Here is a 24,831-nt window from a genome sequence, read left to right as displayed (position 1 = left end):
TGGCTCCAGAAACTATGCACCATCTCTCTATGGGATCTTGCCTCCTGGGACACTCTGTAGACAGTGCTTTGGAGCCACAGAGCACAAGTGGCATAAGGTGATCATAGTTCAAACTGGCAAAAAAAAATCAATTCAGGTCTGGACAGATGTGGATAAATTTATAACCCATCGTCTTCATTTAGGGCTGTCCACACACTTTAGATTTAACAAGGTGAAAGATTGTGTTATATACATTTTACCACAATAAAAATATATTTTAAAAATGGATCATAGACATAAAACCTAAATCTATAAAATTCAAAGAAGAAAACAAAGAAAGCTTAAAAAAAAGGATTGTACAATATCAATAGCAAAAATAAATAGATGTAAAAATTCTCTCTTGAATGCTTTTAATATCAAGTACACTCACAAATATTTAGTGAGTCAAAAATCTGCCTTTTCTTCCTAAAATATCATCTTAAGAATAGTTATTACGTGAAGATACAAATTAACTGTCTACTTCACTCTGAAGACTCCGTGGAATCCCAAATGACCAAAGAATAGAGGTTAAATCCCATCGAATTAAGATTTCTGTATGAAGAAATGTCCATACAGTACTACAAAACATATATTCCAATTCCAAATGGGGTTTCAGACACAAAGAAATGGGCAGCAAAACATTTCTCTTACCTCTGAATTTCCACTGCACACCATGCCATTTTTCTTGTTATTGACATTTCATGCATTGTATTCTAATGGCCATGCACTTGTCTTATCTCCCTGCAAAAACTGTAAGGTCCTTAAAACAGGAACTGTGTCTCACAGTAAAAGGCAATGTGCTGGAAAGAAAAGAACAAGATTTTTGTTAGTAAGTGAAATTATCATTTACTATTTGTACAACCTTAGGCAAATTATTTAACTTCTCCCATCCTTGTTTTATATATCTATAAAATGAGGTTAATAATCTCATGGAGAATTATTAGCTAGACTTTTAAAAGAGTATTTGAAACTTTAGTTAAACAAAGCAGATTGAAACATATATGGTTTATTCCAGAAACACATTAAAATTTCATGATAAACAAAAACATCTTAAACTGATAAGTGTAAAGAAAGCAAGGGAAAAGAGATAAGAGAGAGAGAGAAAAAAAAGAACATGTGTATAGAAAGCAATGGACTGATTTGTGGTAACTGATTAGCCAGACCAGCAAACAGGGAAACGCTTCAGCACATAAAGTCACTACTAAGGTTCATTTGCACTTCAGGATCTCCGAAGGCTCAGGCTTTGGAGGCAGGAGGAACTTTGCAAGTGAGTGTTGGTGGGGTGAAAACAACACTGATTGAAAGTCTTTGTAAATAGAGTGATACCCTGGAAACATTCTGTTCCCCACATACCCAGGTGTCTAACTGGCTTAACTATGAATAATGTTTATGTAAACCTAGCAATGTATAGACTGAATATTAATCTGACCAAAAATTATAATTTAGATTATAAAAACAGAGAAAGTAGAAGTATGTGTTTGGGGTGAGAGGAGGTATTTAAAGAAGTTAAACCATTGTCTTCCATTGTAGAATGTTCATAGGCAATATCTAAATGTGACAAATAAATAAATAGCAGTACAGTGTATAGCATTATGCAAAACTATGGAGGCAAATACCAGAAGATTAAAGGATTAAAAGTGGTTTCCTGCAGGAGATGAGAACTGAGATGGGTTAGGTGAGACAGGGGCTGGTGTTTTGCATTATAAGCCTTGAGGAATGATTTGACTGTTATATCTATGCACATTTTTGTTTTGTTTTGTTTTAACATTTATTTTCCTTTTATTTTTTTATTAATTTTTATTGGGGTATGGTTGTCTTACAGTGTGTGTTAGCTTCCACTGTACAACAAAAATGAATCAGCCATACACATACAGATATCCCCTCCCTTTTGGACTTCCCTCCCATTTTAGGTTACCACAGTGCCTTAGGTAGAGTTCCCTGTTCTATACAGTATGTTCCCACCAGTTGTCTATTTTATCCATGTACATTTTTTAATCATAAAAAAGTATTTTTAAAAAAATGAGTGCTGGGGGACTTCCCTCGCGGCTCAGTGGTTAAGAATCTGCCTGCCAATGCAGGGGAAACGGGTTCGAGCCCTGGTCCAGGAAGATCCCACACGCCGCAGAGCAACTAAGCCCGTGCGCCACAACTACGGAGCCTGCGCTCTAGAGCCCACAAGCCACAACTACTGAAACCTGCGCGCCTAGAGCCCGAGCTCCTCAGCAAGAGAAGCCACTTCAATGAGAAGCCCGCGCACCGCAACGAAGAGCAGCCCCGGCTCGCCGCAACTAGAGAAAGCCCCACGTGCAGCAACAAAGACCCAATGTAGCCAAAAATAAATAAATAAATTAATTTTTTTTTAAGTTATATATTTTAAAAAGTGAGTGCTGGGCTACAGAAGGCAGTAAATAAACATCAGTGGTAGCTCTCTTAATCCCTGTTCATTTTTCTTTTCCCCACATATTTATTTACGTTCATATTTATTGTCCTGTAGGTTCTCATTCAATGTTTACTAAGGAACTAAGCAAACGAGCCATCAGGTCCACGTACCAAATCACCAACAAAATCTTTGGAAGTGAATAAAGGATGGCATGCATTTACTGCCTTAGATTTTATAATATAAGGAATGAACCGTCACCCAGGAACCAAGTGTTCAACAGTTAACGATTAGTCTTCTTACGGGAGGGACAGAGAAAGAAGCTGCTATATATAAGAAATGAGGTACCTGTTCCAAAGGTGTGGCCTGTGAAATATGAGAATTATGTTCAACTTGAAAAAACTCCCTTAAAATATTATCAGCTACTTAAAACTGACAGGTCGATTAATCTGACAGCGTCAACCCTTAAAACAGCCTTCGCTATCACCACGGTTACTTGGGTCTACATTTCCCCGCACCCATCCCCCCACTCCCCATAAGCATGGTGCTGATTGGTTTATCACTGGTATTGATCAGGTGACATAATCCCTGAGTCTGGGCATATTTACTCTTGGGGAACCTGATACACAATAGCATATTCACAGATGTACTCAGAATTTATTCAGCACAAACAAGCAACTATCACTTTTCAGAACCAGTGTCACATTTTGGCTTTGTATTTAGTACTGTCTTCTCTCAGGGGTTTTCCATCCCTGTAGTTCTCTCCTCCAGCATCCTTTCATTAGGATGAATGAGGACAAAGAGATTAGGGTAGAAAGAAAAGCAGAGATCCACATGGGCAAGTCGTTTATTCCCACGGTCTGCTCAACTGTTTCATTTATTTCACGACTCCTGCCTGCCACTGTCACAACTTCTTCACTGAAGCACAGATCAGTGGGGGTCAATGGTCTGGACCTCAACCAAGGAGAAATGCCATGGTTCCATTACTTTGTTTGCATGTTTGCTTATTTGTTGAAATGCATGAAAGAAAAATAGCATGAGGAAATCATACAGCAGATCTTTTTTTTTCCAAAAGAATTACTTTTTTTTTTTTTTTTTTTTTTTGTGGTATGCGGGCCTCTCACTGCTGTGGCCTCTCCCATTGCGGAGCACAGGCTCCGGACGCGCAGGCCCAGCGGCCATGGCTCACGGGCTCAGTTGCTCCGCGGCATGTGGGATCTTCCCGGACCAGGGCACGAACCCGTGACCCCTGCATCGGCAGGCGGATTCTCAACCACTGCGCCACCAGGGAAGCCCCAAAAGAATTACTTTTGAAAAATCCAGATGATGTGCACTTTTGAAGAATTTTTCAAGTTTTATTTCCAGTCGTAACAATACATTAAACTCTCACTCCCAACAGCCTCACATGCTGCTTAGCAGAGCTGGTGATTTATGATAAAAAAAAAAAAAGAAATTCCCTCAGAAATACAAAACCTAGTCAAACAACAAAGATTCAGATTAAACTCAAGCCAAAACAACAGATGCCTGGCACCATGTACTAAACGCCACCGAACAGAGGCTCCCATGGAATGCATGAAGGAGGGAATTCCAGAGACACTGAGTCAGCCAGAGACATGGGAGCCAATTTGCCACTGCTGGGCATGGCAAGGGACATGGGAAAATCCCAGGCGAAGAGTTCAAGTTTTGCCGAATCTATTTTCTTATTGAAAATCTTCAATGATAGAGCGTTTCTAATATTGGCATAATTATCTAAACACTGGGTTATATTGTTTAATAAGAATTAAATGTCCACTTGAAACTAGTATTGTAAATCTACATACTTTAAAAAAATTTTGAAAAAGAAGGTGAGAATGGCAGTCCGAAAGAGACTAGAAGATTTGCAATTATAGAAAAATGTTGGTGGATATGAGCTGTGAATTAACCTAAGCCAATTTTGCTGTTCATAATTATGAGGTTCTTTTGGGGAGGTATGTCCTACAGTAAGAGGTATGTGAGTGTTCTGGTCTCCTTCCTTCAACCTTGCTACCATGTATGATAGCAAGTCTCAAGCTGAATTCTGCTATACAAACATTTATCATCAAGCAGTCACAAAAAGTATCATACAACCAGTACTATAAGCATTATATAGTTCCAGGTTTCTAAGCTTTTAGGTGCTTGGACTACATCCTGTATGAAAAGTTCCCCAAAACAAATGCAACAGTATTTTAGAGGCAGGATTTAGCTAAATTCAGGCAAATAAGCACTCTGAATCAGCAAGCTAACTGGAGATTGTCAGAGATAAGCCTTGGTACCATGCTGAAGGGCACAGACTACATGGCTCCCTACATTTTTATGCCTCATCCATGCAAGAATGAGGATTGTTTCTTTAATATTTCTAGCCAGTCCACATATCCAAACACCACTGATTTCATGAATGGAAACCTATTTCTAATATTTTCTATGCCACTTTACAAACTGACATTCGTTGGGCAGCTGAATTTCTTATGATAGCTAACCATGGAGCAGAATCTTCTAATTACATGTTAACTAATAAATCATGTACTGGGTTGGAGAGTGTCCCTTCAAAATTCATGTCCACCAGAAATTTGTGAATGTGACTTTATTTGGAAATAGGACCTTTGCAGATATAATCAAGTTAAGATGGGGTCATATTGGATTAGAGCCAACTTATAAGGACTGGTACCCTTATAAGAAGAGGGAAATTTGGAGACAACCACATACAGAGACAAGAACACTTTGTGAAGACTGAGGCAGAGATTAGACTGATGCATCTAGAAGCCAAAGAATGTCAAGGATTGTGGGCAACCACTAGAAGCCAGTAGGGAGGAATGGAGTATATTCTCTCTCAGAGCCTCCAGAAGCAATCAGCCTTGCTGACACCTCAGTTTTGGTCTTCTAGCTTCCAGGACTGTAAGAGAATAATTTTCTTCTGTTTTAAGCCTGTGTGTGGCAATTTGTTACAATAGTCTTAGGAAACTAATATACCATGAAATATGTATTTCCAACAAGGGGTACTAACCACACCAGGGAGCAGATTGAAACTAACCATTATATATATCACAATGTCAGTCATGAAGTATTTCAAAGTGGATTATAGGCAACATCAAATATGCTAGTAGCATTGATATATATTTATATTTTTTATATATAAATATTTTAAATATATATATATTTTTAAACACTTATATTTTGAACAGCTCTATTAAGCAGCTAAGGGTACATGAAAGATGTAGATCACCTTTACATCCTTAAGCCTCAGATGCATCCCATGTTTTCTTAGACTTAGAAGACAGAATGGTTTCTATCTCTTCTTTTCCAAAGAGTGTTGGAGCCTTAGAGGGCATAGCTCATTCACATGTATAGTTTGCCATTGATCAACAGACACCATTTGCACTGCTAAAAGAAGCCAAACCCAATATACAAAACATCACCAGAAGTTCTAGTTTTTGAGATGAAAAGATGAAGATTTATTTGAAAAAATCCTTTGTGATATCTTTTTTCTACTGCAGGAACACCATAGAATGAAATAAACAGCATCAATCCGTGGATAGAAAATGAGGAATACAATTTATTGTAACTTATCTGCATTATTTATATTCTCAGCACATACACATTTTCATTTAAATCCTCATATTTTTGTGCCAGTTCAATCTTTGCTGTTAAATCATCCTAAATATAAGACCCAGTTCTGAAATGTGTTGTCTGTGTGACCTGGAGAAAGCTGTTTGATATCATACAAGCAATGATAATGTGCACCTCCCAAGCTTATTGTGAGGATTCAATGAGACCACGTATGTCATATGTGAATTTCATGTAGCACACAACGTGAGATAAATATTTGCTTCTTTTCTCCATTGACAGATATCTTAAATTTCTGGCCAGATCTGATCTCATTTGTTTCCATATGGAGCCCACCATTTTCTGTTATGGGATCTAAGACAAATGAAGGCATGAGTGAAGGGCACAGCGGCTCACTCTCTCCTTCAGGTTTGCCTACAGACTCCACAGCGCTGTGGAGCAAGAATGGGCGAGCCCCCGGCCCCGGCATAGGCAGGTCCCTGCAGGGTGGGAGGGCAGTGCAGTGCTTGCTCCCTCGCCTTCCTCTGCAGAGGGACAATGGCCTGGAAGAATATTCGGTTGGAAACGCTTCAGGACAAGCTCAGTTCCAACCCTACTCCAACACCACCACAACAGCACGCCCGCACCTCCACTCTCAGGACTAAAACTAGAATGAGCTGAATGTGCCGCAAAAGTGGGGCTCCACAGTGCAAGTTAATGATCATGGCACTGCCCTGCTTCAGTGGAAAACTTAGGAACCTGAGAGAATGGGTTGCAATCCAGGAGCTACCTTTTACCACCTGTGTCATCTTAAGAAACATACTTGAAGTTCCTCAGATTCAACTTCTCACCTGAAAAAACGGAGCACTTATTTCCCCTGTTGTTGACTTGCAGTGAAGATTAAAGATAATATGCACAAAGTACTTTGCCCAGTGCCTGACTCATATTTGGCTCTCAACAAGCAATAAATTTCCCCCCTCTCTGACCAGGTACATACTCTAATCCATGTGCCTTTCCTCCTCTTCTACTCTCATAGAAATATCATTCTTCACTCAAAGGCTGGCTTCCTACAACTTCTTTGTTTCTTTATCCCTCCTGCTCAGTGAACCCCTCCTACACGACTTCTTCTGGTCTCATCTGTGATGGTATTTATAGATCCCAGGCTTTTGAGCCTTACTATCTCTAAGATCTCCATAAATGCTCTTAGATTCTCACTGCCACCCTCTATTATAGGTCTTACTTTCCTTAACTTACATTTATAAAATCAAGGCTAGGAGAGATTAAACTTGCCAGGTTAATAAGTCAGTGAATCAAAATTCAAACCCAGTGTGTCTAACTCCACAGTCCCTACACTGCATTGTCTACAAGACTTACTTTGTCCATACTACCTTTCATGTTATGTCACATTTTAGGTATGTGATCCATATGCCAACTGATAATATGCATGAGGACAGGCTTAGCACAATGTTTAATCCACAGTAAATGCCAAATAAACATTAATGATTGTTACATATAATCACTAATTAACTAGTTGATTATGATTAAATAATAGTGAATGTATTTATTATCCTATAGACATTTCCAGGCCAAAGAAAATCCTGAAACAAGGAAAGGCTGACTTCCTATTTCTTCAGGAAAGAAGAATTTTTAAAGATTGTAGATTAAACCAGAATTGTTATAAAACCAGATGTTTGAAAGAAAACTAGGAAAACATGGGTCCATTCCAGAAGTGTAACAAGGCTCTTTCTCAGCATAGCCTTCAGTAGTGTTTCTAAAGGTGGTATGTTGATGTGTTGATATGAGAGTTGTTAAGGCTGTGATGAAAAGACATTAAAGGAAGAAGGCTGAAAGCAAGGCCATGAGCCATGTAGAGACGGCAGCCCATGTAATCAAGGGGTGGCCCATTTTTATACACTTGCTCACCTCTCCAGTCAACAGTGAAGGTTCCGTCCCATCCTCACTAACCCTATGTTAGAATCCAGCTACTGAGTTAGAGTGACACAAGAGTAATTCTGTAGTGATGAGAATCAGATTCCTTCAATCCTGGTTATAATGAAAGATTTCTTAGTATCCATCAATTTCAGCAAGGCTGTTCTGAGCTGCCTTTGTTATCTGTATCCTGACAATGTGGCTTCATCTCTGAATGCAAGTAGAGATTGATAACTTTTCCCCATCAGTTTTAAAGACCAAGTGGCCAGCAATGGAGGAAAGTAAGATCTCTGCCTCAGATCTTACAGAGGAGCCCCACTGGGTCAGTGCCCAGGACTCCTGGCATCTCAGTTAAGAAAACCCCGAAGTAGTGTCTATGCTCATGTGAGGAAGGAGCTAGTTACTCTAATAAAAATCTTACCACTTATTTCCTGAGGATGGAAAGATAGAAGTAATGTGGCCAGCAGAGCTACTGATGCTGAGTGGTTGTAGGTGGCTGTTTTTGTTTTGTTTCCGCACTGGAGGAGGTAAACGCATGTTTGCCTTTACATCTGGCACTCAGCCCTCTCCCAGGGAAGGACTTATGACTCCTGCCAGCACTGGACTTGCTTCTGACCATATTTTATTAATCTGGATGGTCTTGCATCCAAATCACAAGTATTTGACTTGGAGAGTTGAGACACAGCCAGGTGCAGGGTGCCCCCCCACACACACACCCTCACTTTGGTGTGTGTTGACCACAGTCTGAAATAGCCTTGACTTTCGTCCCATGGGGAGCAATATGCAGCATTCTGTAACTTGGTCACAACTGGAGTTTCCCAGACTTCCAAAGGTCAGAAATCCAATAACATGAAAACTAATTCCTGGCAAGCATGAATGTTAAAAACAAGAAAATGAAATCTCAAAAACCTACCATGACCTAATCACCATCATTTCATAAAATAGGGACATTTTAACAACAACATTTTAATAGGAAGCTCATGATCTCAGAATAAAGGATAGTCTTTTAAATTACTAATTGAATATTATAGCAAAAAATATTTTTTAAAGGGTTCAGATATATATATGGAATCTAAAAAAAAATGGTTCTGAAGAACATAGGGGCAGGACAGGAATAAAGACGCAGACGTAGAGAACGGACTTGAGGACTTGGGGAGGGGGAAGGGGAAGCTGGAACGAAGTGAGAGAGTGGCATGGACATATATACACTACCAAATGTAAAATAGATAGCTAGTGGGAAGCAGCCACATAGCGCAGGGAGATCAGCCCGGTGCTTTGTGACCACCTAGAGGGGTGGGATAGGGAGGGTGGGAGGCAGGGAGATGCAAGAGGGAGGGGACATGGGGATATATGTATACGTATAGTTGACTCACTTTGTTATACAGCAGAAACTAACACACCATTGCAAAGCAATTATACTCCAATAATGATGTTAAAAATAAAAGGAAATGAAATCTCAAAAACCTACCATGACCTAATCACCATAATTTCATAAAATAAGGACATTTTAACAACAAAAAAGGTAGGAAGTTCATGATCTCAGAATAAAGAATAGTCTCTTAAATTACTAATTGAATATTACACCAAAAAGTAATTTTTAAAAAGGGTTCAGGGCTTCCCTGGTGGCACAGTAGTTGAGAGTCCGCCTGCCGATGCAGGGGACACAGGTTCGTGCCCCGGTCCGGGAAGATCCCACATGCCGCGGAGCGGCTGGGCCCATGAGCCATGGCCACTGAGCCTGCGCGTTCAGAGTCTGTGCTCCGCAATGGGAGAGGCCACAACAGTGAGAGGCCTGCGAAAAAAGTTTCAGATTACCCTTATGAAACTGCAAATCAGTGAAAATACAAAAAAACCACAGAGTGGTGTTTCTCATATTCTGGGAAATCCTTAAATATTATTCAGTGAGTGATCCTGGATGAGGGTATCTTATCCATCACACACATTTAAGGTGTACATATAGGAGTTTTGTTGTGGAGTTCATAAAATTGAGGATTTGGGTGTGTAATAAAACCCTGGAGAGAGATTTATCTCCTACAGGCTGAGACCACAGCTGACTGCAGCCCTCTCCTGCACCTCCAGCCGCAGTGCTCATTTCTGCCTTTAAACTCTCCTGTGGAGCCAGGATTAGCCATACTACTCAGCACCTCATGCCACCTCTGATATTGGAGGCTTACAGTATTCACCCACTTTGCATTCCATACATACTTTCTGGATGAGTAGAATCTCTGAGATTCTTCTATAAACAAGAGCAAGAAAGTCCCTGGCAAAATATAAGACTGAAATATAAATATGGCAGCCTCTGTAATATGATTAGCAATTTCAAATACTTACATGGGCAGGAAGATAACATGGATATAGAAATTTTGTAGGCATAGACATCCAATAAGTTAAAAAAAAAAAAAAATCAAGGCATCTAAAAATAAAATCTGGAAGTCAAAACCAGGTTTTACAGGTTTCATGTCTTTTCTTAAGCCAGTCTTTCCACCACTCTTCCACTCAAACCCTTCTTCCTTTGAAGTCCAGCCTCTGTAGTCAGATGCCTTTCTGTCTATCCCAACTTTCAGTGATTTTTCCCTCCTCTGAGTTTCTAGAATAGCTACTACCTCTTCTCTTCTCTCTCAAAGCAATAATTTCAGCTTTTTATAGCCACAATGAGAACTAAATAATAGACCTTTTCCCTTCCTGTCTCCATCTCTCTATATACTAAGCAAGATATTCCCACCCCTACCTTCTACATACCAGGAAAATCCTACTCATTCCTCAAGGTCAGATCAGCAGAGTTTCTTCCTCCTTTTTTATACCTGCCTGGTCTCTCTTCCCTTCTACTCCAGTTAATTACTTCCTCCTCCATGCCCCCATGTAAATTTTTCCATGGAGCAAAAATAGCACTTACATTACTGTGAAATTGTTGAGATTAAAACTCAAATGGGCCACTAATACTGTCTGACATGTTTGTTGTTCAATCCATTCCACAATAACAAATTAAACTGTCTCCTCTTCCTTCAAATCTCTGAAACAGTCTTGTTCCTTCTGGTATTTAGCATATGAACTTGCCTCTTAGTTTAAAGAGAAGATAGAGACCACCAGATGAGAATTCCCACACACCAACAGTTTCCCTAATAGTAAATACACAAAACAACACACACTGAACCCTTACTATCCTCCTGTCTTGTTACAGTGGAGGATGTGCCCCTTCTTCTATCTAAGGTTAATCTCTTTGGATACCATCATGTTTCATCTTCTCATGAGCTATATATATTTGTCATCCCTTTTATCTTCCCTTGTTTAATCAAACTCTCAATAGGGTTCTATCATTTGGCTCTTGCTATGGTCTGAATGTTTGTGTCCCCCGCAAAAGTCATATGTTGAAATCCTAATCTCAGTGTGATGGTATTAGGAGGTGGGGCCTTTGGGAGGTGCTTAGGTCATGAGCATGGAATGGACAAAGACAGCTCTTAAACGTACATAAATCTCTTCCATTTCAAAAACAAAACTATTGATCCTCGCTCAACCCTTTATTCCTCCATTCCTACCCCAGTTCCTCAGCATCTCTTTCAGAACTTTTACAGCTGAACAGTTACAGGGTTGCCTATACCTGCTGTCACCATTTCCTCATCTCCCACATACTCAATCTACTTCATTCTGGCATGGAGTGGCCTTTCCATACCTCTTTCCCATCACCTTCTACCATGTGCCCTCTCCATAGGATTGCAAAATTTAGCAAATAAAACTACAGGATGCCCAGTTAAATTTGAACTTCAGATAAACAATTTTTAGCAGATATTTAGATGTAATATGGGACACACTTACATGAAAAAAGTATTTGTTATTTATCTGAATTTCACATTAGTTGACCTGTGTTTTACTCAGCAACCCTACCTCTTCTATACAGTACAATCTAACCATTCTGGATGTCTTCTGGTCCTCTGAATTTGGAATGTTTTCCATTGTCACAGGACTTTGACAGTTGTTGGTTGTATTCATTTTCTACAGCTGCTGTAACAAAGACCCATAAACTAGGTGGCTTAAAACCAGAGAAATTTATTGTCTCACAATTCTGGAGGTTAGAAGTCTGAAGTCAAGGTATTGGCAGGGTTATGCTCTCTCTGAAACCTCTAAGGAAGCATGCTTTATTTTGCATCTTCCTTCTGGTAGCTGCAGATAACCCTTGGCTTGTAGCAGCATAACTTCAATCTCTGGTTCAGTCTTCACATGGCCATCTTCTCTCTCTGTGTCTTCTCCTCTTCTTATAAGGACACCAGTCATATTGAATTAACAACCTACCCTTCTCCAGTATGACCTCATCTTAATTTAATTAATTCCATTGGCAATGACTATACTTCCAAGTACAATCACGTTCTGACATATTGGGGGTTCTGACTTCAACATATATTCTAGGGGGACACACGTCAAACCATTACCCTAGTCCTTCTGTTAGGAATCTGCTGTTTTCTCCTATTTCCCTATGCACACCTACTCACTTCTACCCACTCTTTAGATGTCAATTAACAATTCTGATTTTTTTGACTAAATCTTATCCCCCAATTTTGTACTTTTATAGGACCGTGTACTTCTCTTCACTGTACTTTTAGATTCTATATGATGAGTCTACATGCACCTGGTTGGTAATTTGACAAATGTGTATGTTCTCCACTGGACTGTACACTCCACAAAGGCAAGAATGAGGTCTATTTGACTCATTATACATCCTTGGCTCTGAGCATAGTGCCTTATACTGAGTAGGTAGGTGCTTAATGAAAACTTGTCCTATGAATGAAGAAATCAATGCACGAACTATTTTACAGGACAAATGACTTGAGGGCAGAACAGAAACTTTATATTCACAAAGCCTGGTAGAGACCTGACAGGAAATCAGTGTTCAATATGAGATTTCTGAATAAGTAACTAGTTGCTATCATCCCTACTCTTTTGTTGTTTTTATCCTGAAAAGAATATCAAAAAGACAATTACCCAACCAAGACAAGGAATATATGTTTACTAAATGCATAAAATACCTAATTCATTTTCCTCTGAATTTCTTTTTTTAATTGAGGTATAATTGACGTATAACATTATGTTAGCTTAGAGTACAACATAATGATTCAATATTTATACACATTATGAAATTTGTATACATTTTGAACTGAGTTTCTTACATAGATTCAGATTTTGTTCCCAAAAGACCATATTTGACCTGTGTTTGAATACCAAAATTTGACTCAATTTTGAACATTTATATCTCAACTTATGGCCAAAAAATTAGTTAGAACATGTTTACTAAGCTTTGTAATATTTTTCAATTTTATAGGATTATACTAAGTTTCTGAAACGGCAAATATAAAAATGCCTCCAGATATCTGGACTTTTACTTTCTCTCTTATAAGTTATGAAATGAGAGACAGTGTCAGAGTACCAAAAAGGATACTTCTAAGGCATTCTTAGGATTTTATGGGTGCTTAAAAAAGCAAAACCAGGTCCACAAACTAAGCAGCTTTTGAGATTGGACCCAGAAGCAAAGCTTATTCATTGTTTCCAATCTCCTCTGCTAACGTCTTAGAGTAGGTAATGGATCTCTATGTCTGTGAGTCAGTGGAACCTCTTAGCCATATATTTTAATAATGGTGAACAAGAGGATTTTTCCAAGTCTGCATGGAGATAGAGGAAGAATATTGAAAACCCATGTGATGTTAAGATTCCACAAATGTGGATTTTAGGTTTGCTTCCATTGGCTCTTGTGTTCATTAGGAACCTATTCTTCATTGCTTTTTGGGTGGCATAGAACTGAATTAAACTAAAATAGTGTCTTCTAAGAATTTGTGCAGTTTGAGTCAATCAGTGCTAGAAGTTGAACTTGTAAACAGAAGATGCAATCAATTTTTCCCTAAAAGGACTAAAGTAGACTCTAAATATTTCTAGTGTAGTCTGATTATTTAATATGCTCCAGAGCTCTTGATTTCAAGTATGTTTAATAGATACTTCCTAGATTCATGTTATTTATGATAACATGTTATTGCACACTCAGTAATTTAATGGGTGAGTTGGAAAACCCCCAGTTTTTCCTCCCGTGCTTTTTATTCTTACACTACTACTATATTCACAACACTTCTGACAGAAGATGTATGGGTTTTTCCCCCCACTATCAAGCAATTCTGTGACACCAGCTGAGTATCCTACAAAGTAACTCAACTCTGATACTATTAACCAGGAGAGAGCATCAGATTCCACAGGTTAAGCGTGCCATCCCAGGAGACTGCCCCCCACTTCCGATGCCAATCGCAAGCAGTAGGTCCCTAAGTTACACACAACTTCTGTCTGATTTGGCTACAAATCAGAGGTTCCCATGTCACTCCTCAAGTTTGGTTAATTTGCTCAAGCAGCTCACAAAACTCTAAGAAACACTTATGTTTACCAGCTTATTAAAGGATACAGATGAAGAACAAGATGAAGATATACATAAGGTGAAGCCTAGGAGGGTCCTGAGTGCAGGAGCTTCTGTCCCTGTGGAGTTGGGGTGCATCACCCTCCCAGACAGTGGATGTGTTCACCAACCTGGAAACTCCTGAATCCATACTTTTGAGATTTTATGGAGGCTTCCTCACATGGGCATGATCAATTATTAACTCCATTTCCAGCCCTTCTTCCCTCTCTAGAAACGGAGGTGAAGGTGGGAGAAAGGGCTAAAAATTCCAAGCTTCTAATTTTAGCCTGGTCTTTCTGATGACCGGCATCCAAGAGCCCACCCAGAGTCCCCTCATTAGAACAAAAGATACTCCTAGAGCTCTTATCACTTAGGGATTTACAAGGGTTTTAGGAGCTCTCGGTCCAAAATCATAGGCACAGACCAATATATCCATGTTCTATTACCTCATTATGAAGAAGTTAATTTTAAATGGATCTTCTTATCTAAGTATCTACTCTTATAATGGAATTAGCCCAGTCATTTTATCCCCCTACAAGTATTTTAGTGATGAGTCAGGGTTTCTTTCAAAGGACTCACTCAAGGAACACTCTAGAATTTACTTTTGCTAAATGGGTCTTTAAATAATATTCATGTTCTAAAACAAATTTCGTTGCTTTGTCCATAGTTTCAGGCATACTTTGTTATAGTTAATCTAGCTCATTGATTTATAAATGTGTTCAATAAATTCCAGAAGTACAAATTGTTTTCAGACAAACAAAATAAGTTACTTCAACCCTGTTTTCCCTTTGTTTATAAACAAGGTGTTTTAACTGTAAAGGCATCTAAAGTTTTAAAATCAGATGAAGTAAACATTATCCAAGCTATATCGACAGGAGAAAAAAGAAATATTCAATGATATTTGTTTTAAAATCTGACTTCTGTCTAGAAAGCCACTGGGTGAAGGCTGGGTTGGTGATGGTTGCTCTCAGCTGGGTATTATTAGTAACTGGCATAGTCCCCCGCAGAGAGCCTCGGGGGGGGGGGGGCAATAAGTATTTGTTGAAAGAATGTGTAAATCAAAGTGCAAATATCAGCAAATGTTAGACCTTCCTGAATTAGAGCCTCTAAGAAGATAAAAACTTTAGCAGACATACAGGCAATACTACTTAATAAGGCCTTCTAAGGAAAGATGATGTCTTCATTTCAAATATTGTTCTACTCATTTCTATTTATGGATAAAAATAAGAAGTTATTGGGTTGAAGAATAAAAAAGGTATGACTAATCTCAAGGATGCAGAGATAGTCCTAAATAGTTTTAAGATGAGATCAAGTTGTAAACTCACCTACTCAGGTTATATGTGCCATCTAAGATAGTATAAAATGCTGCAAACGGATACAGAGCTGAAGACAGCATTCAGTTCTTGCCAAGGTGAAGAAAAATGGCAACTAGGACCCAACTAATACCGATTTACCAAAGCATAGTAACCCAGTGCTGTTCAGGATACTAATCTTGTTCACTGTTTTACCAGCATCACAATACAAGGACTTCTGGTTAAATTCAAATGCAACGAGCATTACCATCCATGAACAGTATCAGCAAGCTATGAATGAAGCTAGATCCTCTTCAGATTGTCACAGAAGCCTAGATAAAAGCCTACAGTGACCCGGATAGAACCACCATTTCTCAATTCTCCTCAGACAGGACTCTAGGGAGGGCCTCGTGGTTCTCTTAATGCTGACTTTTTCACTAATGCATAAACATGGGCCTCTCACATGAAGCACCTGAAGGTACAGTATGCTTGAACACTAAGCAGAGGTGTTGTCTCTGACACAAGACTAATGAATTTGATACAGACATGGATTTGCTCTCTTGTAGAGATATGAACAGATGACACGAAAGCTAAGTGGTTATTTGAGAGCTTTCTCTGAAATAAAGGCAGAATTCACTAGTTCTCTGAGCTCAGATGAAGAAGGCTTCGAACATATGCTTTGCTTCTAACCCTTTAATTTTACTGGAAATATTGATCATTAAATGCTATATTGTTTTAAAGCAGTTATTAGGAAGCAACATATAGATGAGGTCATCAAGTTTGTGAGTCACAGAATAAACAGAATAGAAAGGAAAGCCTGGAGAAGCACTACTGGAATGGGAAAGTGTGGGCTAGGCAGTGAAAGAGAATTGGAGTCATGGTTCTACCACTTCCTAGTTCAATGGCCAACAGCTACTTGTTAAACTGTCTGATTTTTCCTTTCTATGTCTATCAAATGCAGGTAAAACTACCTACTGTAAAGAGTAGTTACACGGTATAAATAAGGTAAAGTATGCTTATTGCCTGGCATACAGAACAGGGATCTACCCATGCTAAAAGGAATGCTGTTGATGAAGCAGGCAAATGTGCAGTGTTTGTGGACTCAATGTCTATAACAGTTCCTGAGAATGGAAAGAGTTGTAAAATGAACCATTTCAGCAGACTCACCAGCAACTGGTTTTCAACTTCTAAAAACTATACTTTGTTATGTATTCATGAAATTTTCTAAAACTATTAGCAAGCCAGCTGACAACTGTGGGGATGAGGAGTTGGTAAGAAAGGGCTTTTGTATCTACACCTTCATCTTTTTCCAGCTGTTTCATTACCAGTAACAATGAGTTCTTCATATTCCTTTTGTCTATGTTTACATTTATCAGTGTTGAACTGACACCAAATGGAGCTGATAGGAGTATGGTTTTTCCTCATACTCTGTCCGATGTGCACAGATACACACAGACACAGACACATAACCTCCTCGTAGATATACAGTCAGACACACACACACAGCTGCTACTGATGAGACTGTCTTACCCAACACATAATCTCATTTAAATTATAAGGAGCTACATGCAGCTCAATAACAAAAAAACAAACAAACAAATCCAAAAATGGGCAGAAGACCTAAATAGACATTCCTCCAAAGAAGATATACAGGTTGCCAACAAACACATGAAAAGATGTTCAACATCATTTATCATTAGAGGAATGCAAATCAAAACTACAATGAGATATCACCTCATACCATTCAGGATGGCAATCATCAAAAAAATCTACAAACAATAAATGCTGGAGAGGGTGTGGAGAAAAGGGAACCCTCTTGCACTGCTGGTGGGAATGTAAATTGATACAGCCACTATGTAGAGCAGTTGGATGTGCCTTAACAAACTAAAAGTAGAACTACCATATGACCCAGAAATCCCACTACTGGGCATATACCCTGAGAAAACCATAATTCAAAAAGAGTCATGTACCAAAATGTTCATTGCAGCACTGTTTACAACAGCCAGGTCATGGAAGCAACCTAAATGCCCATCGACAGATGAATGGATAAAGAAGAGGTGGTACATATATCCAATGGAATATTACTCAGCCATAAAAAGAAATGAAATTGAGTTATTTGTAGTGAGGTAGATGGACCTAGAGACTGTCATACAGAGTGAAGTAAGTCAGATAGAGAAAAACAAATATCATATATTAACACATATATGTGGAACCTAGAAAAATGGTACAGATGAACTGGTTTGCAGGGCAGAAATTGAGACACAGATGTAGAGAACAAATGTATTGACATCAAGGGGGGAAGTGGGGGGGGATGATGAATTGGGAGATTGGGATTGACATGTATACACTGATGTGTATTAAATGGATAACTAATAAGAACCTGCTGTATAAAAAAAAACTTTTTTAAGTGATGGAAATATCCTACAACTGGATTATAGTGATGTTGCACAATTCTGATTTACCAAAAATCATTGTTTATATGTGGGTGAATTTTATGTTACAAAAATTATGTTTTTTTTTTAAAGCCATTATGTTGTATACCTAAAACTAATACAACGTTGTATGTCAATTATATCTCAATTATAAAAGATTTTTTAAATAAATTTTTTTTACCAAAAAAAAGAAGAATATCAGATATACTTGATTTTAAAAATCTTATAGATCAAATCCTAAAATATATTTATGAAAAGTGTTTGGTATCCACATACACTTTTGCTTCTATTTGACATTAGACTTTGCTGCTTTATGCACAGATGTACATTAGACATCCCGCAATTTACTGGATTTAATTTAATAATTTTTTTTAGTTATCAGGACTGTCGACATGAAAATGATCTGTTCAAAACTGGATACTTGGCAACTCATTTTAATAAGATAATAGATCTATATCTATATTCTATAGCTGAGTAGCAGTCAGACTATTGTAAGGAGGGAAAAAAACAAACCTACATTTCACCTATGATACAAGACAGTGAAAATATGGCAGAAAAAAAAGAAGGCAGAGTACTCTCCTTATATAGGGAATAGAGGCAATGGAATGAGGTGGAGCCGATGACAGTAACCAAGTGAGCAATGTTGCCGACAGTGACTCTCACATGAGTCATGTGGACCACCCAGATCATGATTGGAGGGCACCACCTGAACCACAAAGCTTCCATATTTCCATGGTGAGAAAGAATCAAGATGTGAGGGCAGAACTTTAAAACACTAGTACAAAGGTTCAAGAAGTAAACAAATTTAGTCAAATGCCATGTATTGTATCTGATGTATGATTTTACAAACCTCTAAGGAAAGTCCTGTTCCTGTAGTTGACTGCCATTGTATGTACACGGAGACAAGAGCATGCTTGTGAATATTCTGGAGAAAATATTTTCCTATTGACATATATTCTGTCAAGGATGCCCTGAAAATCTCTCACTGGCTCCTATTCTGTGTACCTTCAACCCAGGGATTTCAGGGCATGCAGCGATTATATCCCCAGCACTATGCATCCTGCCTTGCCTGGCGCATTACTCTACATACAAGTTTGCTCTCTAATGCTACAGGGGGAAATTTACTCCACCTTCATTCAGTTCTTATGTTACAGTGAAAACTCCATTGTTGACAGTGAATACAGGAAAGACTGGCAACTGTGAATGATCGTATAGACCAAGCAGCTGTTATGGGCCAAATTCAACACAGTGGGAGGATTAAATGAGATAATGTCTGTGAAAGTGCTTATAAACTAGAGCACACCGACAAGTGTTCCAATGATACAGTTGGTGACACTTCATAGATACAAATGCAAATTTTTGCATCCACGTTCCAATAAATCCATTGTATGAGTGTCAGATGAGAGAGACCTGGCTAGAGAGCACCTCAGTAGAAAGCAGGAGTCGACTTGGCTGCTGGAAAGACTTAGGTAATCTGCAATTATAGGTTGGTAGATCACATCTGGCTACAGTGTTTATTTCTGGGAGCTGCATCTTAAGAACATATCTGAAAACTGAATCCCAGCCCCCTCACAGAAGAGAGGGACCAAGTTAATAGGTTGGAAACCCTGTCACATGAGGAATGGTTGAAAGAGATGGAAGTAAATACCTCTCCTCAAATATTTGAAGAGAAGAGAGTTAGGGTGAAGTACCAGGCAGATTTCAGCTCAATTCAAGAAAAAACTTTCTAAGCATGAGCATGTTTCAGGGTAAACTTTCAACTTCAAGGAGCCTAACACTGTGACAATATAGTAGTACAGACAAGGAAAAAGAAAAAAACAGAAAATCATCATTACCCTACCCTAGGCAGAAGAAATGTTGATATTTGGCATGTGTCCTTTCGGTTTTTACATACGTGTGTGTCTCTGCTGTTTCACGCAAACACTCACAAACACACACACATGCATGCACAAGAGGGTCATATAACCCATGCGATCTGGAACCTGAAATTTTTTATTCGAGTTAACATGATAATCTTTCTATACCTTGAGATGTACCTTTAAAAATAATTGTATAGTATTTCCTTACATTATTATATCACTATATTTTTAAACACACTTTTTTGAACATTCAGGTTTTTTTCTAATTTTTCATTATTATAAGAAGCACTGTGTAGAGTGTTCTTATATCTCAACTTTGTTCAACCATTGACAGTTCTTTTGGATAATTTCCCAGAAGTTCATATCAAAAGATATGAGCTATTTAAGACTTTGGATACAGATTGCCAAATTGCCCTCTAAAAGATTCCATCAATTTTCATTTCCAGTTGTGGGTGTTCTTTGAACTAAAAAAAGGGACTGAAGTGATAATCATCTTTTAGAGAAATTTTGGAAAATTTTCCTGAATTTGCATGATGGTTGATATAATACCTAAGCACTAAATATTATATCACAAAATATCAAACCACTAAAAATATGATCAATGACTCTTCTTTGAGTTTGTATCTGTTTGTTCAGGTAACAAAGTATTGAACATTAGTCTCATTATTCCAGCTTCTCTTATAGATCCCTAAAGTTTCAACACTGTAATCATCTGAGAGTAGGATTCAGGTTAGATTGCCTGTGTATCTGAAGGTACCATTGAACATTTTATAAAGACAACTCAAGTATAAGACAAGTCTTCATAAAAGAAGTCTCTGCACAGATTCTGATTGACCTAAATACACTGTTAATAATAGTTACGAACAGTAATGAAAATTTACATCATCATATGTGTATCACAGCAGATAATCAATGAGCACATGTTGAATAAATAAATGGATGACTAAATTAGTATTATTACCTGAGATGTGGAAACCTATGTTCACGTGATCACATTTTTTGAAAGTAAACATTTCTCTAGTGTATAAAATGAGATGAAATGTATTAGTATTTGATTACATTCCATAAGAAGCTAAGGTGGTTGTTTCGGTATCTGAGCAAATTTGAAAGACATTGATTTAACTATTTACTAATAGGCAAACAAAAGTTGTCCCCCTAGTTCCTTTAAGAGATAATGAATGTTATAGATTTTAAAGAAGCAAGGAACCAACTCATTTGGAGAGATAAAAGTAGATAAAAAAGGTTGTAGTCTCAAGGAAATGAAATTGAAAAGAGATCTTTTGCTTACGCAGTAGCTGTGATATCATCAGTGAACGTATACAGATAAGGAATGCTCACTCTTTATTTCTTAAAATCAAATCAATTGACTTCTATTTCTGGATTTACTTTCCTTCCTGAAACATCAAGAAAAACTAGATAAAATACTTGAAATAATGATTTTCAAGACACTGGACACTAGGCAGCACAGGTCAGTGATTCCTAAGAGAAGGGAAACAAGCAAGATGAGCCCAGCTCAATATCTTAAGAGTGTTTCCAGGCCGTATGTGATACAGGTAGAGCCTGGGAGCCCTTATGTTGAAGAGATACTGCAGAGAACCCAGGGAGACAAAGAGGCCAGAGTCACAGAACAGAGTGCCAGAGAGTAAACAGCTGCATAGAGAGCCCTGGAGATCTGTAACCCTCATTCGTGTATTCTGCAGAGTAATGGTAAGCTCCAAGTCTGAAGAAAGAATCATCCAAAAGGATTAGACAGACAAGTACTTGATGCTCACACAGGTTGAGAAGAGGTGCCTTTCCACAGGGGACAGTTAGAGTATTCAGAAGGGTCTTGCCTCTGTATCGAGAAATAATTAGTCCTGGTCTCAATGCTGCCCCAGTCAACCTAACACATCTTAAAATCAACACTCACTCCCCCCCCCAAAATCAAATTTTTCCAAGTAACAAAGCTCAAGGTTTATAGAAATATGACAGTATATAGCACTCAATAAGGTAAAATTCACAAAATATGATATCCAACTAAAGATTACCAGGAACGAAAGAAAAAAAAAAAAATGACCAATAACGAGGGTGAAAAATAATCAGAACCAACCTAGAACTGACACAGATGATAGAATTAGAAGATAAAACAAAATTAAAAGAGTAATTATAGCTGATTTTTTATGTTTAAACCAGTAAGTAGTGACATGGAAGATACAGAATGAGTCCAAAATCCTAGAGGTGAAAACTATAATGCATAAGAAAAAAATAAACACTGGAGAGAACTAATAGCAATTAGTCATTATAGAAGAAATATATTAGGAAACTTGAAGACATAGCAATGGAAACTATCCAATCTGAAAATCAGGTAGAAAAAACATTTTTATTATTTGAAAAGACTACCAGTGAATGTGGGGCAATTCTTAGTAGTCTAATGTAATGTAATCAGAGTCCCCAGAGAGAGGTAAGAGAAAAGAGGCAGAAAAAATGAAAGAAATAATGATTTTTTTAAGTCTACAAATTTTATATAAATATTTCTGTTATTGATTTCTAATTTAATTTCACTGTGGTCAGAGAGCATGCTTTGTGTGACTCAAACCTTTTCTATTTATTGAGACATATTATGGCTTACCCAGAGTAGGACTTTGTTGGTAAATGTTGTCTGAAAGGATATATGTTGTGCTCTTTTGGGGTATAGTGTTCTACAATATGTCAATCAGGTCAAGTCTGTTTTTTGGTGGTTTCAAGTTATCTACGTGTATATGACATGATCTCTTTGTGAAAATCCAACAGAATCTATAAGAAAGCTACTAGAACTAATCTGTGAATTTAGGAAGGTTGAATTATACAAGATCAATATAAACATAAAGCATATTTCTATATACTAGTAATGAACAATAAGATATTTAAACTGAAAAGCAATACTATCTACAATAACATCAAAAATATGAAGTACTTAAAGATAAATTGGACTAAAGCTGTATGAGAACTATACACTGAAAACTGCAAAACATTGCTGAGAGAAATTTTGCAAGACATAAACAAATGGAGAGATATCTTATTCATAAGTTATAGTACTCAGTATTGTTAAAATGCCAATTCTCAAATATCTATAGGTTCAATGAAATCTTATCAGGCATGTCTGTAGAAATAGATAAGTTGATTCTAAAATTCATATGGAAATGTCATATGGAAATTCACATGGGAATGCCAAAGGATCTAGAATAGACAAACCAACTTTGAAAAAGAACAAAGTTGGAAGACTAAAACTGACTGATTTCAAGACTTATTATAAAGCTATAATAAAAAAGACAGTGTGGTATTGGCATCTAAATGGTCAAATAAATCAATGAAACAGAACACAGAGTCTAGAAATATGTTCATATATACATGGACAAATGATTTTTGACCGAGGTGCAAAGGCAATTCTGTGGAGAAGGAACAGTCTTTTCAACAAATGACGCTTGAAAAATCAGATATCCATATGCAAAAAGATACATAAAATAAACTCTGATAAATATATTTCATCAAAAAAACAATTCAAAATGGATCACAGACCTATTTTTAAACCTAAAACTATGCAACTTCTAGAAGAAAAAAAGGAGAAAATCTTTGTGATGTCTGTGACCTTTGATTAGTGAAAATTTGTTAGATATAACACCAAAAACAAAATCCATAAAAGAAAAAAATAATTTTGACCTCTTCAAAGTTAAAAACCACTACTCTTTGAAAGATTCTGACAGGAGACTGAAAACAAAAGCCATAGACTTGGAGGCGATATTTGCAGATCACATTTCTGATAACAGATATTTCATCTACAAGGGCTTCTGCAGTGTCCAGTTAAGAATATGATTTCTGGGGACTTCCCTGGTGTCCCAGTGGTAAAGAATCCACCTAATAATGCAGAGGACACAGGTTCGATCCCTGGTCAGGGAACTAAGATCCCACGTGCCGCGGGGCAACTAACCCGCATGCCGCGACTACTGAGCTCACGTGCCTCAACTAAAGAGCCTGTGGGCCGCAAACTGCAGAGCCCATGCACCACAATTGGAGAAGAGGAAACCCACGTGCCACAACTAGAGAGAAGCCCACATTCCTCAGCAAAAGATCCCGCATGCCTCAATGAAGATCCCGTGTGCCACAACTAAGACCTGAAGCAGCCAAAAATTAAAATAAAATAAATAAATAAATCTTTTTTTTTTTTTTTTTTAAAGGATATGATTTCTGGAGTTAGGCTGCCTAGGTGGCATTGTTACTAGTTGCTGTATAATCCTTTACAGGGTTTTAACCTTCTAAATGATTCAATTTTCTTATATGTAAAAGAGGAAATTTAGAATACCTACCTCAAAGATTGTTGTGAGGATTAAATGCATTAATTAATGTAGGGCTCACAGACCAGTACCTAGCACTGAGAGAACGCTTAATGAGAGAGAGAGAGAGAGAGAGAACAAACCTGTAACTGTTTACGTCTACGATATTGGAAAGATTAGAATTATAACCATCTCTAGTGGTGGTTGTACTTTTAAACATTGGCCTAAGAATTAGTTTCTCTCAAAATGTAAGTAAGAAAACCTATTGTATTGACTTATTGGACACAAATGAAATCTGTGTCCAGGAAACACATTTTGTCTTACAAGAGTTAAAGAAAACAAATAGGGTCAAAAATTCTATTTTTTCTATAACCACTGTTTTTCTGGGTGGCTGAGAAATCACATAAGGCCCTCCTAGCAAAAGGAGACTAAATATCTGCCTTCAAATGAAGTTTCACCTAGGGTGTAAGAGATCATACCTTGGTCTCAGAAAACAGATGTGTCAGGAAATGAATCCTGAACAGGAAAGCAAAATGTGATTCCATGATTTTCTGCTTTTCCTAAGAGTTGACCAAAATACACTGTTATCTGTGCTAAAAATACAGAAAAAATTCACACCAAATAAAATGTTGGATTGATCAACTTCTTAAACAATCTACTGA

At 37.8% G+C, this 24,831-nt stretch overlaps 1 long non-coding RNA gene across 1 annotated transcript in view; it reads right to left on the bottom strand.

Moving 5' to 3' along the window:
- The window catches only part of LOC136793999 (uncharacterized), a 176,868-nt gene that overhangs the window by 93,459 nt on the left and 58,578 nt on the right, over nucleotides 1-24,831 (bottom strand). Inside the window, exon 3 of the long non-coding RNA XR_010840146.1 lies at nucleotides 670-818. This is a non-coding gene — a long non-coding RNA (uncharacterized lncRNA). The remainder of the gene's footprint in view (nucleotides 1-669; nucleotides 819-24,831) is intronic.

Source organism: Kogia breviceps, chromosome 4, assembly GCF_026419965.1.
Source record: "Kogia breviceps isolate mKogBre1 chromosome 4, mKogBre1 haplotype 1, whole genome shotgun sequence".
Lineage (NCBI taxonomy): Eukaryota > Metazoa > Chordata > Mammalia > Artiodactyla > Physeteridae > Kogia > Kogia breviceps.
Note: the sequence above shows the minus strand (reverse complement) of the source record. Positions and strands in the feature narration are given on the sequence as shown.